Source organism: Anomaloglossus baeobatrachus, chromosome 6 (assembly GCF_048569485.1).
Source record: "Anomaloglossus baeobatrachus isolate aAnoBae1 chromosome 6, aAnoBae1.hap1, whole genome shotgun sequence".
NCBI classification, from domain to species: domain Eukaryota; kingdom Metazoa; phylum Chordata; class Amphibia; order Anura; family Aromobatidae; genus Anomaloglossus; species Anomaloglossus baeobatrachus.
This window is the reverse complement of record NC_134358.1, coordinates 492,261,854-492,281,120: the sequence shown is the minus strand read 5'-3', so window position 1 is coordinate 492,281,120 and position 19,267 is coordinate 492,261,854. Positions and strand designations below refer to the sequence as shown.

Sequence of the window (19,267 nt, the reverse complement as noted above, 5' to 3'; positions counted from 1 at the left end):
TCGCGGCAAGCTTTGGTCACATGCTCCGGTCACATGAGCAAGGATCACCAAGCTAGCCTACTTTGGACACATCATACGTAGAGAGCAATCACTGGAAAGGAACATCATGGTCGGAAGAATAGAAAGAACAAGGTGAAGAGAAAGACCAGCAACCTGATGGCTTTATACAAGAAAAAAAATGGTGCAGAAAACCCTGGTGGACCTATCTAGGCCTGCACAAGATTAGAGTGCTTTCACATCAGTGGCATTTCGCCGCTCTACCGGATACGTCACAAATCCAGTACAGTGCAATACAGTTCAATGGCATCGCGGCAAGCTCCGGTCACATGACAGCATGTGACCGGAGCTTGCCGCGATGCCATTGAACTGTATTGCACTGTTCTGGAGTTTTGACGGATCCGGCAGAGCGGCGAAATACCACTGATGTGAAAACACGCTTAATATTCCTACACAACGTTCATCCATCAAGTCCACATGGCTCAAGATCGAGCTGAAGGCCGTTAAAAAAATGATTAACATAAAACAACTCCCTTGTATTGGGATTATCTGGCTGATCTTTGAAGAGGAAGAGGAAGAGGAAGATTAGAGTGGAAGAAGAAGGAAGAGATTAGTAACCAAGGTTGGGGGGCACTGCTTTTAAATTTGAAGGTCAGAACAGAACATGTCTATGTATTTTATCATTAGGAATATATTACTTTTTGGATAAAATCTTGTTTCCTTAAATCAAATAAGCAGAAGCTGTAATGATTGCTCAGCATGAGGATTTTCCACATCTTGCATCTAGTACTAGTGTTATTGGAAATCAAGTTACAGCCAGAATTAAAATAAACATATCTTCAGCACCTTACTATTTCCCTGGTCTTTACCGGTTTCTCATTAATTATGTGAGAGCAGACAAAATCATTCAGGAATGACAGGTGCTGTTGACAATAGCTAAGTGCTATTGTAGGTCTCAGCACCACGTCTGCCACAGAGGGTTTGCAGACTTATTCATACACTGCCAATATACATAGACCTCAAGTGAAGCAGAATGCTATTCTTACTTGTGATTTGTCCGGCAGCAGAACCCGCATATGTCACTATCACCGGAGAACATCCGAAACAAGTGTTGTGTCAAGCTGTGAAATATACCCTGATGTAAACATCTTAAAATCTATTCATTTGAGCTAAAATAAACGTAAAGAAATTGTTTCCAGTCTGCGAAAGTTAAATCCGGCAAAAAAAAAGTCTGCAATAAATAGTAACACAGACATAGAAATGGCTTATGTAATACCGGGTAACCATCCATCCATTAACAATAACCTATACGACATGGCGTCTCCAGAACTTCTCAGACAAGTTATTCAGGTGAGCGCTTCAAAAAGCTTTAGGCTACGTGCGCACACAGCGTTTTATTGATGCTGCGTTTTTGTGCATTTTTGGCCGCTAAAAACGCACAAAAGCGCATAAAAACGCACCCGCGGCAAAAACGCATCGGTAAATCTGCCTAAATATTCTTGGAAAAATTAGATGATGAAAACTACAAGCATTGACATGGTAGCTACAGCAATTCAAAAAGTCCATACAAGGGTATAAAAGCTCACGAGAAGTCCACTGCACCCCAAACTACTTTGTTTTCATCATATTTACACTAGTATGGAAGGTAGGTAACCATTAGTTTCAGTAGCTTCTGAGCTCAGGTGTCCTCCCCCCCACTCAGTGTATCGCGCAATGTTGTGTCGACTACACATGCCATAGCTAGGTGCTGTGACTAATAATGTAAGTATTTTGGGCACGAAGGGGGATTCTGGTTTAGCAACTATTTTTAAGAGACCTAATGGGGATTTAGGAATTAATAGTGTTTTTCATCCAAAGTAGAGGGTTCCTAGAAGGTTCCTGGATAAAAAATCTCTTACTGAAAAGCACCAATTAGCTAGATATCCCAGCAACTTAAATTAGTACATATGTAAGTGTGATGTTTCATTTCACATTGTTGTGGAGTTACCCCCACAGACTACAGTTGATTGGCGTCCCAGCAGAGGGACAAACTGTGAACACCTTAGACTTAGAGAACTCTTTTAATAAAATGTGATTGAGTGGAGTAGAAACCCCTTTTAAGAACTGTTGAGTAGCTGGCTTTCAAGCAGTAATATATTACTTCCGTCCACTACAGCTTTGAACGTAAGAATTTCATCATTTTATGGACAATCATCTTGGCTATCTCATACATAAATTTGACTTGTAACTATTTAGGATATAATTACGCAGATTATTGTCATCTCACTGCATTGTTACTGTTTTGCTCCTAAAAATTTAAATTTTCATTTTTATTATTTTGTTAGTATTTTGTAAATCCACCTTTGGCTTTCAACACTGCCTGAATCCTTCTGGACATGCTCTTAATCAGATTGAAGCATGTCTGAACCGAAATCTGATCCCTGGTCTCTTTTACACCCTCCCAATGTTGGTGTATACTGGTCGACTCACTCGGTTATGTATACAGATTATTCTTCAACTCTACCTACAAGTATTCAGCAGGGTTGAGGTCTGGGGACTGTGGGGGCAATCCAGCACCTCAACTTCATTGTCACTTAACCATTTCTTTGCTAATCTCGAAGTATGGTTCGGGTCGTTGTCCTGCTGGAACACTATGTCATCCTCACATATACTCACATATATCTCAGTATTGAGAACACCATCAATTCTGGTCAGGTATCCTACGCCTTTAACTGTAAAACAACGCCATATCATCAGGCTTCCTTCACCGAACTTGCCGATTCCTTCAATTTCTGTTAGCCCATTTTCCCTTCTTTCTTCCAGACTCATCTGCACCCATCACAGCCTATTCTATTGACTTTCCTCTGATTACTCCAAATCACCTATTTCCAATCTTCTACTGTCCAAGTTTAATACTTTTTTGCAAACTGTCGAAGCTTCTTCTTGCGATATTGAAGTCGAGGCTTCTCCACCTTCTTTCAGGCCACCATTCCAGACTTGTGTTAGATGCATCGCATTGGTGCTTGTATGAATGTCTGTAATCTCACTGTTACGAAGCATATTAGCCACCTCTACTGCTGTGTTTGTCACGCGAGATCTGATAGACCTTGTGATGAGCCGACTTGTTGACTACGATATTTTGCCTGAACGTCCACCTCTTGGCTTTTGAATGGATGGACGGACTTAATTCATTTTCTTCCAACTGTCATTGCACTCACATGATTCAGTTTGGCAATTTTCTTGGCAGACAGACCCCTATTGATGAGCTGAATGATGCCGTTTCTCTATTCTTGGGAAATCTTCTTCATGACTGTTCCTCAATTCGAACCAATGACCTCTGACTTGGGATTCAACCTAATAACACACTGAGCTATTAAGGAAAGTGAGAACAGGTTGCAATTTGTAGTATACAGGAAGAATAAGTTTTTACCACAAGCATAACAGCAACAATGCAGTGACATGATGAGAATGTACATAAATAATCATATGCTAAATAGTTGCAAGTTAAATGTATGTATGAGAGCCAAGATGATTGTCTATAAAATAATGGCAGTCTCACGTTTGAAGTTGTATTGGATGGTGAGATATGGAGTCTAAAAGTCAGTTAAAAACACGGTTCCTCCTTTGCTCGTCAATGTATATACCCTAATGTACATATCATTTCACCAGGAGAAATGTGAAATTAATTAAGGATACCCTGTAAGGAATTCTCCGGCATAACGACATGTCCAGGAATGATGATTCACATGACACATGATATCCTGTCAATCCCGACAGCTCCCTCAGACACCCTGTAATGTCAGCACTCAGTAACACAGGACACTTCCTTTGATACGATATCACGTCCTTCAGACATGGTCCAATGCCAAACAAGTGCTCAGAACGTGTATAAGACACAGGACCTAGAGACTTCCACTGTGATTGCTCAAGATCTCCATTTGGCTGAAAGCGGCTTTAATGTGCAGAATGTATTATTTCAGTAGCTGTTTGGATTAGATGTATTATATTATTTATTATGCAGAGGAACAGTTCAAGGAGAACTCATCTTCTAATAATTAAGTGATTTATTATACACTTATAAAAGTATTAAACAGTACTATACATTAGCAGCAGTTATGTAGTAGAACAGAACCTGTTGGAATTTTACTCATTGAGCGGCAATGAGTTTATATAAAAGATCCTTCAGATTGGCGCTCATTAATGGGCTGTGATCATCCTGTCAACTACTTACAAATTAATTGGAGTTTGTTTTTTGGACTTTTTTATGGGATGATATGCTGCCGATCAAGATAATTTTTATTTCAGCCTAAACGACTATTCAGTCCTGATGAACTAATGTTTTACTTGTTTGTTGGGAAGCGGCACGTAACAATAATTGGGAACAAGCGTTTTTATGAATGCTCTTTCATCAATTCTATGCCAGGCTGATAAGCCATAACAAGGTATCTGTGATCTAGTCTCCTGGTACCTACCTGTACGCAACCTCAGATCCTCACAAGATCTCCTTCTCTCCTCCTCTCTTACCTCCTCTTCACACAATCGCATACAAGATTTCCCCCGTCCCTACCCATACTTTGGAACGCTCTACCCCAGCATATCAGACTCTTTCCTACCGTGGAGAGCTTCAAAAGGAATCTGAGGACCCACCTCTTCCGACAAGCCTACAACCTACAATAACCCTCAGACCAGTACACCACTACGCAACCAGCTCCACCCTCACCTACTGTATCCTCACCCATCCCCTGTAGACTAAAAGGGCTGTGGAAAAGAAAGCGCAATAGGGTCTTACCCAGGTGATGGGAGGGTGAAAGAAAGTGTTACACTCACCTATGATGGTTGTGCCAGTCACAACCACTATGCACGCATGTAAGAATCCAAGTCCGGCAGCAGTCCCAAAATTGGCTGATAAGAGAAAGTGGACGAGGAAAACGGGTTGTAAATCCGCGCCAAGGACTCAATGGAGATTTATGCTTTTATTGGCATGCACATGTCTACGCGTTTCAGGAGTCACAGCTCCCTTCGTCAGGACAGCAACCCGTTTTCCTCGTCCACTTTCTGTTATCCCCTGTAGACTGTGAGCCCTCGCGGGCAGGGTCCTTACTTACTGTAATCTCACCCATCCCCAGTAGACTGTGAGCCCTCGCGGGCAGGGTCCTCTCTCCTCCTGTACCAGTCTGTGCCTTGTATTGTTCATGATTATTGTACTTGTTTATGTATACCCTTTTCACTTATAAAGCGCCATGGAATAAATGGTGCTATAATAATAAATAATAATCTGTAGCTTGACATGGGACAGAACAGCAAACCAACTGAGAGTTAAAAATTAAGTGGAAGGATAAATCTCAGTGGTCTGGTGATGGCTGGTCGAGAGATATCTGAAGACCAAACCTGATAATATAATAAATGGATGCCATATCCTCATCATTACTGGTACCGTACAGAGATTTCTCAGTCTTAATAACTCTTTTCAGAACAGTTTTATGGGATTTATTTACAGTCTATTTTTATAATGATATCGTTTATTTTGGACAATTGGTGCATCTTTTGGCATTTATACTTTCTCATTTAGAGTCCCTGCACTTTTCTGAAAGACTTTGGAAGGACGCCATTCTGAATCTCCTCTGCTAGACAAATGGAGAAAACAGCCATAATGCAGAATAATATAACACCTTAGTCTTTAAAGGGTTATTCCCACCTTCAAGATCTTATTCCAATATGTATTAGGTATAATAATAATAATAATATCAAATAACTCCAATTAGAAATGTTGTATAGTACTCCTGATATAGACATGTATCTTACCTCACGTACAGGGCATTGCAGGTTAGGTATCCATGGTTACATCCACTCATATAGTGATAGTTAGTTGCTCGTGGTTGTAACCATGAATACCTAAGCTACAATGCCCTGCACATGAGGTAAGAGACATGGCTATATCAGGAGAACTATACTACATTTCTAATTGGAGGTATTTGCTAATATTATTATTATTACACTTACTACATATTGGGATAGGATCTTGGAGATATGACTATCCCTTTAAAAGGGAACCTGTCACCAGATTTTTCCCTATTAAACTAAAAGAATCACCTTCTGCAGCTCCTAGGCTGCATTCTATGAAGGTGCACCTTGGCCCTGACTCCCCTTCCAGACCCCAAAAAAAACTTTATAAAACCTGGCCGTTCGGTATGCTAATTACCTGTGTTGGCCAGTTGGGCGGGCTTATTTTCTGCTCCTTTCCCCCCTCCTGCTGATGACCGCTGTCCTCCTTCCTTGATTGACGTGATGACGCCTCCGTGATGGTCGGCGCTGTGCATGACCTCACCATGCACCTCAGGATAAGCACGCCCATCTGGTAAACACAGGTAATTAGCATACCTAACGGCCAGGTTTTACAAACTTATTTTTGGGGTCTGGAAGGGGAGTCAGGGCCAAGGTGCACCTTCATAGAATGCAGCCCGGGAGCTGCAGAAGGTGAGACTTTTAGTTTAATAGGTAAAAATCTGGTGACAGGTTCCCTTTAAACTCTAATGAGGAGGATATGAAGAATGAGCAGCATTATGCACAAAACTAATAAAGTTATAGTTAGGCCAGCAAAGAAAACGTTCCAAGAAAGTTCCTGTATTGAGTGACCAGTATGAAACAATGATGCTCATGACTACTACAACAGATGTGTACCTCTTGCTAGGAAGAATTTAAAGAGTAACCATCATTTTAGTTTTACAACTACATTATAAATCAATAGTATACATACATTTTATATATTATCTTTTCTAAACCATGTATGAGAACATTTACGTGTCACTATGGGTGTTTAGACACAGGCAATTACAAACTGATCTATGCCCCTGTCAAGTGACTTACTGCCTGATCCATGCAGCGCAACCTCTTTATCATCACCATTATGAACATGTATAAAATACAGGCTCCAAGCTTATGAATTGCTGTTAACCCAGAGGAGATAATGGTGACAATGACTAATGCAGGTCAGATCATACATTAAGGTTTTTCTGTTCAAAATTAACAAATGTCAAGAATCAATTAATATTACATTAACTATTATTTTTCTGCACATTGACTGATGGAAGTACTAGTTAAGAGACATTAGTGGCCATTCTCGTTAAGTGCTTCTGCACCCACAGAGCTTTCACTAAGCCTATTTCTCATTATAATTTATCCGAGGGCAAAATGAGGTAGGGTCAGGTATGAAAAACTCACCCTCAAAACTCTCATCTGCTGGCTTCACAGATGACCTAAACTCTCATCTGCCGGCACCATAAATGACCTAAACTCTCACTTGCTAGCTCCACAAATGACCTAAACTCTCACTTGCTAGCTCCACAAATGACCTAAACTCTCACTTGCTAGCTCCACAAATGACCTAAACTCTCACTTGCTAGCTCCACAAATGACCTAAACTCTCACTTGCTAGCTCCACAAATGACCTAAACTCTCACTTGCTAGCTCCACAAATGACCTAAACTCTCACTTGCCGGCACCATAAATGACCTAAACTCTCACTTGCTAGCTCCACAAATGACCTAAACTCTCACTTGCTAGCTCCACAAATGACCTAAACTCTCACTTGCTAGCTCCACAAATGACCTAAACTCTCACTTGCTAGCTCCACAAATGACCTAAACTCTCACTTGCTAGCTCCACAAATGACCTAAACTCTCACATGCTGGCTCCACAAATGACCTAAACTCTCACATGCTAGCTCCACAAATGACCTAAACTCTCACTTGCTAGCTCCATATATGACCTAAACTCTCACTTTTTTGCTCCACAAATTACCTAAAATCTCACTTGCTGGCTCTACAAATGACCTAAACTCTCATATAATGGCTCCACAAATGACCTAAACTCTCACATGCTAGCTCCACAAATGACCTAAACTTTCACTTGCTGGCTCCACAAATGACCTAAACTCTCACTTACTGGCCCCACAAATGACCTAAACTCTCACGTTCTGGCTCCAAAAATGACCTGCTAGGCCTACCTTGTAATATTTGAGTTACTGAAAGTGATATATCACTGCTACCCATTGTGTTTTTCCATGTGACACCGACAGCGGTTCAATCAGGGTGTACATAATTAATAGTATAAAAATCAGGCAGGAATTTCATCCCAACTGAAACATTTTGTCCTAAATTCAGACTGAAGTCTAAAGTTCTAGAAGAGCGTCTGTAATCTGGTTACCATTACTGAGCTAGGAAATCAATGCACGTAAAAAAGGCTGAAGGTCCCTCATGAGCAGGGCTTTAAATATCAATCACCCCTGTAATAAGGTCATATACAGTAGGACCTGCTCATCGGACCAAATTCAATTACTCACTATTAGAGAAACAATTGGATCAGATACACAGAGGAGATTCAGTAACTGTCAGGAGTTTCGGGTTCTGTTTTGCTAAGTGGATAAGCTGTTTCTTCCAAGATGGTCACCGCTATTATCCTCAGTGACAGCCGCTACAGATGTAGCTGAACTGAAAGGGTCATTTAACTCTATACTTTTTGCATCGTGATAACAGCCTGAGTTAAGTAGATGCAACAGCTATATGTAAAAATCCCACATAACACATTGTGGTATCCCCATGAGTTGTGCGAAATGACAAAGTCAGCCTGATACATCTGTATCTCGATCCCTATCTCATCCACTGCCCCGCAGCCAATTCTTAATGCATTAGGCACAGTTATAAAGTAATACATTTGCTGCTTGTACTTACGCGCTGTCAGTGAGAATGAGTCTTTGGCACAAATGTTTTATGGAGTTTATAGATCCACAAATAAAGAGAGTTCTGTCCGAAGGCTCCTGGTAATCGGATCTACAATTCTACCAGTCACTGCTTATTTTCCTAGGAGAACAGGTCCAGCTGAAAGTATCGGAACGTATCCCAGTCCCTGCTGATCCCGTCAGCACCTTCTGGAGGCTGAAAACAGACTGGCAACGATTCCCTGTACACACCAAATGGAGCTTCATACAAAGGGGTGGGGAACAAAGCTCCATCTGAAATCCCAGATTCACCCTGAACTAGAAAGCTACAAAACACTCAATACATATCCCCTTTAATCTTATGTTTAATAATTCACCAAATGTTTAATGATACACCGGCAAACTGATCCAAGAGTCGGACGGCACAAGGCATTACTGCAGGAAGAGCCGGGCAGGATATAAGTACTACTGTACATCAATAAACACATTACAGGTCTTTTACTGACAATGGAGGTATTACCATTAAAAAGGTAAATCCCAATAATGACTTACTAATGACACACTAATTATTATCATTATAAATCAATAAGCACATTACAAGGCTACACTAGAATTACCATACTTTTGTAATAGAAATTGCACCTCCTATAGGATAAATGATGGTACTACAATAGGTCAATCACAAATATACCTGAGCAGACTGAAGTTACAGCTCAGTATCTTATAGAATATGGAATTATAAAAAAATAGCAATGTATAGAAAGAATGGTAAAACATTTCCCGACAACAATATTTAAGGTAATGTATCTAAAACTGTAATTACATGAATAGATAGGTAAATAAATACCAACAAATGAGTCAATAGGCAATATATCTATTAAAAATACATTTTATTATTTACTTATTAAAATTGGATATATACAAGACAAGGTATCTAAAAAAGGGGGACAAAAACATAAATTAAAGGATAAAGCAAGTATGGCTTAATCATACACCATGAGTAAGGCATAACGCCAAAACGCGTTGGATTGTTCCTATTGGATTTCACCATATGTAAGAAGTTTTAGATGTTTTTCAATAAACTGGACATTTTAGATATGGAAAACTTATTGCTGCACAACTTTTTCTTATGCATATACCTATGTGAAGCCTGGACGTGCGCAGCTCAGAGCTGACGGTTTCCTACGTGCAGGTGTCAAATCAACTGGTGAGCTATTTTTTTTCCCCATTCCCCTTTCCTTGCATATACAAAGCAAGTATGGAGGCCAAATATTAAAGAGGTTGTCCACTACCTTAAAATTGAAGGCCTATCCTTAGGATAGGTCATCAATATCTAATCAGCTAGGGTCCAAACCTGGCACTCCCTCTGATCAGCTGTTCTCAGAACCAGTGGCGGTAGCAGCCGCCCGGAAATACTCCTTCCGGAGCTGCCCCGTCTTCTGATAGCAGCCGCGGCCAGGTACTGCACATCTGCCTACCGTTCAAATCAGTATTAGGCAGATGTGCAGTACCCAGCAGCAGGCACCATCAGAAGATGGAGCAGCTCCGGATCTGAGTATTTGTGACCACCTGCTACAGCCACCGGCACCGAGAACAGCCAATCGGCGGTGGTGTCGGACACTGGCTGATCAAACATTGTATAGGATATCAATTTTAAAATAGTGGACAACCTCTTTAAGGTAATAATAATCTCAAGTCAACAACAGAGGAGGCCCACAATTATCATGTATCATAAATAGTTTCCATAAAAACAATTGGATGAATATAATGTGAAGTGCACTTAGGCCAAATTAAAATGTTAAAGAGATTTTGTCAGTGGGATCAACCCTCCTAAGCTGTCTATATGGGGTTCTAGGTCATAGGATGCTAAATAAAATGATACCTTCATATCTGCGGTCCAAGTCTTATTCCAGGGATATCCATGGTTTTCTTATATGTAAATGAGCTGTTTGAGGCTATGAGCCGGACATTGATCTGTATGAGATTCGGCCTCCAGATCTTATATTACATGACAGGAGGCGTTACTGTAGCGCCCCTGAACCCATCAGGGCACTACTAGGTACTGCATCCTGTCAAAGATGCAGGGCCTACCCCCAGGGATCTAGAAGACCAGTGCCGGTAACAACAAAACACAAATTCCACAGTTTCTCTCTCTCAATCATGGGTGACTGACTAGTCCGGGACCCAATGGATGGCCACCCAGGGGTGGAGTCAGTCCAGTCCACTAGAAGACAACCAGGTGGGAGGGTGGAGAGAAGTGGGAGAGTCCGTAGTGACAGCTGAAGGAGACGGATGTGTCTCGAGACAGGATCGTGTAGCAGGAGCCTAGGTCGCGTAGGAGAGTGGTTGCAAGAGAGTGTACAGCCAGGTACCACTGGAACCAGAGCATCGACGGGGCACAGAGCCCGAGGTCAGGCGAACGCTTCAGGCTACCTGACAAATACCTGCACAGTGAGGAGACCTTCATGGACCTCACTGACCCAAGAATCCGGGGACACCAGATTGAGATTGAGCCAGGGACCAGAACAGAACACTGACCCTACAGGGTTCCCACGGCCCGCCGTATGGCTCAGAGACTGCTGACAGACAGTAGGGGACCCCCAGACGCTCCAAGCCACAGAGTTCCACCAACTAGCAAGAGGTGCCGGGGACAGAAGCCACCAGGGTACCACACCGGCACTGGGACTAAAGGAAACTGAGGTGTACCAGCCATCCTCCGAGGACCAGTTACCCACTACCAGCTACTGTAACAAAAAACAGTTATACAGCAACCCTTTGTGTGGCCTCCCTTACTATCCGCGCCTAACTACATCATCTATCCCTCTGGGGCTTGGCCCTACTTGAGGAGAGCCCAACATCTAGGCTGCATTCACCATCAGCCCCAGAGGCCAGAGACTGTGCAGCGGCGGTTGTATCTCCATAACAGCAACCAGCAAGTTGCGTCACAACATAAACTTTTATTACAATTACCCTGTATATATCTTCCTTTTAAAGCAACCCCCAGGGTCACAGAACCAGGCATCGGCCATTACACACCCGTGACACCGCATCCTCGTATATGTACGGCCCGGGACCGAGTACCCCATAGCCCTGGGGTGGGTCATTACCAGTGTGAGACATGAAACTAACACAGAACAGAACTGAACTTAGCTCATTGCAAACATGTTGGTAGCTGCATCTCTCACAGCTCTGCTGTATTGTAAGACATTGCAACCTTGTCTGCCTGTGAGATGGAGGCTGAAGCTGAGAGGAACCTGCTGATGTGTCAGTTATACTCTGCAGTGGGATCAGGAGGGCAGAGAGCGGCCATCACACATCACATTGTGATTTAATATAATCTTTATAGGCCAGTTCTTAGGTACATCAGTGTCCGGCCCATAGCCTGGAACAGCTCATTTACATAGAAGAAAAACATTGATTTCTGTGGAATAAGTAATCAAGGTATCATTTTTCAGCTTCCTATGACTTACATGCCCATATAGGTGGCTTAGGAGGATTGATCCTACTGACACATTCGCATTAAAGAATATTTTTATCAGCCCATAGCATATACACGGTAGATACAGATCTAGTAGGAGAAAAACAATGAAACCCAAGTAATAATGAAACCTTCCCTCGATCCGACCTCTACTACCAGCTAATGCCCCATATTGCTGCTTCCGTTTGCTTCCAAACTCCTCGAACAGCACGTCCATGCTGAACTTTCTTCCCACCTCTCATCTAACTCTCTTTGACAAAGTACATTCCGGCTTCTGTCCACATCACTCTACTGAAACTGTCCTGACTAAAATTACAAATGACTGACTGCCAAAGCTAACAGTCACTTCTCTATACTTCTCCTTCTATACCTGTCCTCACCTTTTGAAACTGTTGACCACTCCCTCCTATTACAGATACTCTCTTCCCTTGATGTCAGAAACCTTTCTCTCTCCTGGATCTCTTGATACCTTTCCAACCGCACTTTTAGTGTTGCCCACCTCCACACAACCTCTTCATCCCTTACTCTTCTCCATCTATACATTTGGCCTGGGAAAACTCATAGTCCCATGGCGTTCAGTACCATCTACAGTATATGCTAATAACACTCAAATCTACCTCTCTGGCCCAGACATTACATCTCTGCTGTCCAGAATTCCAGAGTGTCTATCGGCCATATCCTACTTCTTCTCCTCCTCTCACTTCCCAAAGCTTAATGTGGTCTAAACAGAACTAATCATCTTTCCCCATCTCACTTATGTTCCCTACCTGATCTATCTATTACAATAAATAACATCACGCTCTCCCCAGTACCCGAAGTCCACTGCCTTGGACTAACCCTCTGCCTCGTCCTTCATATCATACATCCAATCCCTCACCACCTCCTGTCGTCTTCAGCTCAAAAATATTTCCAGAATCCGTCCTTTCCACAATTCTCAATCTACGAAAATGCTAGTGTATGCCCTCATAATCTCCCACCTCGATTACTGCAACATCCTCATCTGTGGCCTCTCAGCTAATCCTCTCACACCTCTCCAGTCCATCCTTAACTCTGCCGCCCGACTGATCTACCTTACTCCTCACAACTGCTCCACATCTTCCCTCTGCAAATCCCTTCATTGGCTCCCAATTCTCCACCGCATCCAATTCAAACTACTAACACTGACCTACAAAACTGTCCATAATCTGTCTCCTCCGTATGTCTCCAAACTAATTTCCTGATACACTCCAACACAAATTTTCCGGTCATCCCAAGATCTCCTTTTCATTATCAACACTCATTTGCTCCTCATGCAACCGCCATCAAAACCTCTGAGCATCCCCTGTCTCTGGAATTCGATACCTCAACACGTCAGACTATCTGCTCACAAACTTCAAACGGAACTTGAAAACTCATCTGTTCAGGAATTCCTAAAGTCTCCAATGACCCCACCGTCTCACCACCGTCGGAACTGCCGTCTCACCATCAGTCTCCTCCCTAATATCTTATAGAATGTAAGCCCACAAGGGCAGGGTCCTCTCCCCTCTGTACCAGTCTGTCTATTGTAACTTGTATATGTACTTTGTATGTAACCTCTTCTTATGTACAGCACCAAGGAGTTGGTGCTCTATGAAAAATAATAATAAAAAAATAATAATAATAACAAAAATAATAATAATACAAATAATAATAATAATAATAAAAATAATAATAAAAAAAAAAAACAATGCAAAGTAATCTTACTTAGTAGATTATCCTACACCATAACGCACCTTTCATCCTTTCTTGCTCAGAGGGCGTATGAATATATATACATTTCAGGAGAATAAGTGAAGAACAATATTTGCTGATTATCCTCAAATGGCTTGAAGCTTTCAGGCCAGGTTCACAGCTGTACTTAACTGTGGATTTTATGTGCAGATTTCCTGCTCATAAAATCAGCAGCACTTTAAAGTACCAGCAAAATGGATGAGTTTTAACTTAATCCATATGCTGCATTTTTTGGGGGTGTGGAATCAGCATGGAAATTGGCTTTTGATACTTTTTTTTAATCTGGGCATGCCAATTTCTGTTATAGAATGACACCTTTTGGAGCAGATTACATCAATTCATCCTATTTGAGATACTAATTACCTGGCATTGTTTTATTATGTTTTTGCATTACTATAGAAAAAGAAAAACAGGTAAAAACACACAAATAAGTGTGGAAATTTGATTTTAGATATAGAAACGCTGCAGATTTCAGTTATAGATCTGCACATAAAATCTGCACCAATTACATAACATGTGAACCTAGGCTGAGAGCATCATACTGTGTGTGGTGGGCAATATGCAGGTCATGAAATAGGAGCAATATTTCTTTGTGCGCACATGTAAAGGACTGGAAGCGAAAAATGGATTAGCATAAACCAAAAATTGCTGCAGTGTGCTACTTACCTTTCTTCAGAAACGTCAATCAATCCATATGGTGCGACAGTACTAAGTATTATCAGATTGTGATAGCACTTTGGTGGGTAAAAACCTTCCGATTGGTTCCTTTAAAAAGGTTTCTGGCGGAATGTCCCAATATTTAGTGTAAAATTGTCATTAAAGATTGTCAATGATAACATAAACATAGCATCCGTGAACAGTGCCACACCTACAGCTCAGCTCCATTGAAGTGAATAGGGCATAGCTACAATACCAACTACATGGTATGGTATCTGAAAAAAAAACACCCATGTTTTTCATATTCTGGACAACCCCTTTAAACAGATAAAAATAGAAACCCAGGGGCTCCATGATAAGGATCAAGATTGCTAACCCGCTCCACCCAGAGTTTAAGTGTGGCGCTCCAGAGGCTTCAGTCGCCACAGGGTACTGCAGCTCAGTAAGCTGCAGTATTCATCTTGGGTAAGGAGGGGGTTAATCACCGGTGTTTCCACATTCACACTTTACATACAGCTTAGGAGCCTTCCCACTGGGGAGCTGGACTAGGGTAGGCAGGGGGGTGGCCATCACGAGGCATGGGACTTTCCTGGGCACTAGGACAATAACCTGGGGGGCGGGTTCCACTTGGGGTAGAAATAGGAGCCACCTGGACACTAAGTCAGTCTAGTCAAGCTGGGACTGGCTTTTTCTTCCTTTTTCTTCTTTCACGGGGCCTGAGATTTGGAGCGGGACGCTCTGCCCGGGTTCCTCACTCCTGGAGGGGCAACTCTTAGAAAGGACACTTTCAAAATACCAGTGGCTACCTCTAACTTAACCGGGATTGGTTGGAGCCCAACACGGCTGTGACCGGTACCTCCCGGGCAATCTAAAGAACAGCGAGTAAAGCACCTGGACCCGCAGACACTGACTCAGCCTTTTCATTGCCGCCGCCCCACGCTTCGGCACCAACGGCCATTACTACGCCCCTCATCATCCTCCCCGGGGCCCGCTGCACCTGTGGGGAGCAGAACTATCTTTGCTGCTACTACCATCCGCCCCGGAGGACAACGACAGCAGCGGCGGCTAATCCCTGGCCGCATACCGCAGGTGGCGTCACGAGACAATCCTCCTCACCCTCATCCATCCCCTTTATTGTACGCCTCGGGGCCACGAAGCCAGGCAGGGACACCCGCGACATCCCCAGACCTGACATTACCGGACCGGCGACGAGTAAATTTAACCCCTTGCCCCGTGCTTGCTACATTAGCACTAAAGGAGAATTTGTCAGTACGTTCAACTCTCCTAAGCCATCTATATTGGCATGCCGACATATAACACTGAATAAAATTATATATTTGTAGTCTGATGTCTTATTGCAGAGAAATCCACTTTTTTATATGTAAATGAGCTGTTAAGATCTTTGGGCAGGACATAGATCTCCCTGAGAATCTGCCTCCTAAGCTTATTTTAAATGAAAGGAGGAATTACCAGAGTGAGACATGTAGTGACTGACAGTCTGCTCTCCTGATAAACATGTCTAACACTTGTAACACCTCATTTCATTTAAAATAAGCTCTGGAGGCAGAATCTCAGGGAGACCCATTTCTGGCCCATAGATCCTAACAGCTCATTTCCATATTAATAAAAACATGGATTTCTCAGGACTAAAGCCTGCTTTACATGGTACGATCGATTGTGCGATTTCACAATCGATCGTACCCGCCCCCGTCCTTTCTGCGTCACGGGCAAATCGCTGCCCGTGTCGCACAAAGTCAGTAACCCCCGTCACACATACTTACCTCTCGTGCGACCTCGCTGTGGGCGGCGAACGTCCACTTCCTGAAGTGGGAGGGACGTTCGGTGTCACAGCGACGTCACACGGCCGCCGGCCAATAGAAGCGGAGGGGCGGAGATGAGCAGGATGTAAACATCCCGCCCACCTCCTTCCTTCCACATAGAGCCGGCGGCGGCCGCGGGAGGCAGGTGAGCTGGTCATCGTTCCCGTGGTGTCACACGGAGCGGCGTGTGCTACCACGGAAACGATGATCAACCAAATTAAACGATATTATGGAACCTAACGAGCAGTACCCGACTCACGATTTGTGAGCGATACTGCGTCGCTAGGAGGTGTCACACAGGCCGGCATCGCCAGCGATGCCGGATGTGCGTCACAAAAACCGTGACCCCGACGATCTATTGCACGATAGATTGTCTGGTGTAAAGCAGCCTTAAGACATTGAATCGCAGATATATGGATATCACTTTATTCATCTTCCTAGGATTGACCTACCCATATAGATTTATTGGGAGGGTTGATCCTACTGACAGATTCCCTATAAATGCCATGATCGCTGTTCATCATGGTATCTGTTGGGATAAACTGGTGTGATTGCCACATCTGCATGTATGGCATTATACCAGATACGGGACACATCTTGCTGACATTACCACTGTTATCCAGCATTTGACTCTCAGATGGAGTTCCCTGATGAACCTCACATTGGAGAAAGGAAGAAAATACTCTGCAAAGGGTACATTTAACTGAAAACCTCCTGACATGCAGACATGCAATCTACGGATCTACAGAACAAATAAACATTTGATATCTATTGTGACTGTCACCTAGTAATTGTATGTCATTTATTGAAGTGGAATCTTATCTAATATAGAGATATTGGAGGGACAACTGATTTGTGATGTCACTATATCGCAATATGGTATTATTGTTTATTTTATATAGAACATTAGGTATTTATTAGGGTGTCCCAGAGACAGACATTGTTAAAGGTGGGCGCCATATCGTTAACCATTGGGTACCAAACCACAGGTACGTAGGGAAAAATAATTGGGGAGATAAACAGGTACAGTTTTTATTTGATCTACTTTGTTCACTAGTATACACATGTGAAGGGGATAAGGGAGACTTCTTGGGGGTTGGATATGCAACTTGTTTGATTGGTGTTCTGCAGGAATTACGAGTATTCTATACTAAAATGGACATCTGTACATCAACACTCAAACATAGCACTGCAGCATCAGTACTTTTGATCTGGGTGCATCAATTTGTGCTATTTATACATTGACATCGATTTGGAAATAAGGATCACTTAGGGAGATTTATCACTGTCTTGTTTGCACATATACTTTAATAGTTGTGTGTCTGAACGACTAAGTAGAACTAAAGACAACCACCCAATGGTAATAATCAGGACCCTATCTTTTTATCATATTTCCATTTTCCCCTAAAAGTGGAACATTATCTACAGACTTTAACGTTAATAATAAAAGCTTGTATTTATAGTAAGGATTTTGTTCAATTTGTAGTTTTGTGTTTATATAGTATTAAAGATCTGCATTTAAAGTTGTGAAGATTGGAGGTTGTGGGTTGTAGTAATCACTGAAGCAGGTTAACGACGCAATTATTTTTATTGTTCCGCCCACGGTCTTACAGCAACTCCAGGTAGATGGCCAAAACGAGATGTCCCCACGAGATCGCAAATTGGTACCAATAGTTCCACTGTCCCCCGTACTAGGCGATGCCTACTGTTTTCCAGTCACAGCCTACAATGATAACGACGGATACTACGAACGCAACAACCCCCCCATCCCTTTGTCAGTGTCCTAAGTACCTCAAGCTGCCCACCGGATTGGAGCCCAGCCTCTGGGAAACACCCCTGCCCCAATGCTAACTGTGCATTGGTGGAGGGATTTTCCTGAGGTCGAGCTCCTCACCTGGGACTCCATGGGAGACCCACTGTGGTTACGGGTCCACTAGGTCCACTATCACTATCCACATAATAGGACTAGTGAATGGGAAAACGTTCGCTTAATTGAGAACCCTGTGACACTAATGAGAGTAATGAAAAGATTGCTATACCCTAATTACCAATCTCATTCCTGGCCTTCAGTGTATCTTAAACTGACACACAAGAAAATATTTAATAAAATTCAACAATGAAAACAACAATGAGATTGACAGAACCAGCGCATCCCTACAGCCATTTACTATTGGTCCAATAGTCTTTAGCCAGCTCCTCACAAAAGTTAATGCCCAACTCAGCATGTGAGCTTATTCCATACAAGTATTCCCGACTTCTGCTGTATATGAAGGAGGATGTCAGGAAGGTAGCTGCACCATTCGGCATAGGGTAGCACCGCTCATGTGCCTCACAGCAACAACATGGCCTACCATCAATGCCTTTAAACCAAAAATATTCTGCCATATATAACATACATAATACTGCAAAATCGTTGCAAATTAGTACGCAATCTTCAATTAATATAATTATATAGTAAAACAATTGCAAACTAAAACCACCAAATAGTATTGAGTGCTTTTAGGTTCATCATGGGGTTCTCGGCCTCGAGGAAATCCCCAAGGCCACGGCCATATACACTAGCATACAGACTACAGTAGTATACAAACATCGCAATATCCTTTACTTTAGGGAATTAATTTTAATGGCTTTAATAATAAAATAATCAATTTCTCTTTGTGTGGAGGAAATACTCTGCTTATTCTGGGGTATTCTCTAACCATGTGTTAATAAGGCATTATGTACCAGTGATTAATCACACTGCTATGGCCCTTACACCTGCACACAGCATTTATTGCTCTTGTCAAAAATGACACAAAATGACAGTATATACTAGAAAAAAAACCTTTATAAACTATTGCACTTTATAACCACCACTATTAAGTGGTGACGTGT

The 19,267-nt window shown here is 42.4% G+C and overlaps 1 protein-coding gene across 4 annotated transcripts in view; it reads right to left on the bottom strand.

Annotated features, from left to right (window-relative positions):
- LOC142243464 (sodium channel protein type 5 subunit alpha-like) overlaps positions 1 to 19,267 on the bottom strand; it is a 587,685-nt gene that overhangs the window by 521,910 nt on the left and 46,508 nt on the right. For 2 of the 4 annotated variants that reach the window (XM_075315410.1, XM_075315408.1), the window contains exon 1: positions 8,703 to 8,926. The exons of 1 other annotated variant lie outside the window; for it this stretch is intronic. The gene's annotated coding sequence lies outside the window, so the exon portion shown is untranslated. Of the gene's footprint in view, positions 1 to 8,702; positions 8,927 to 19,267 lie in introns of those variants that run through there. One more of the 4 variants, XM_075315411.1, reaches the window with a different exon arrangement.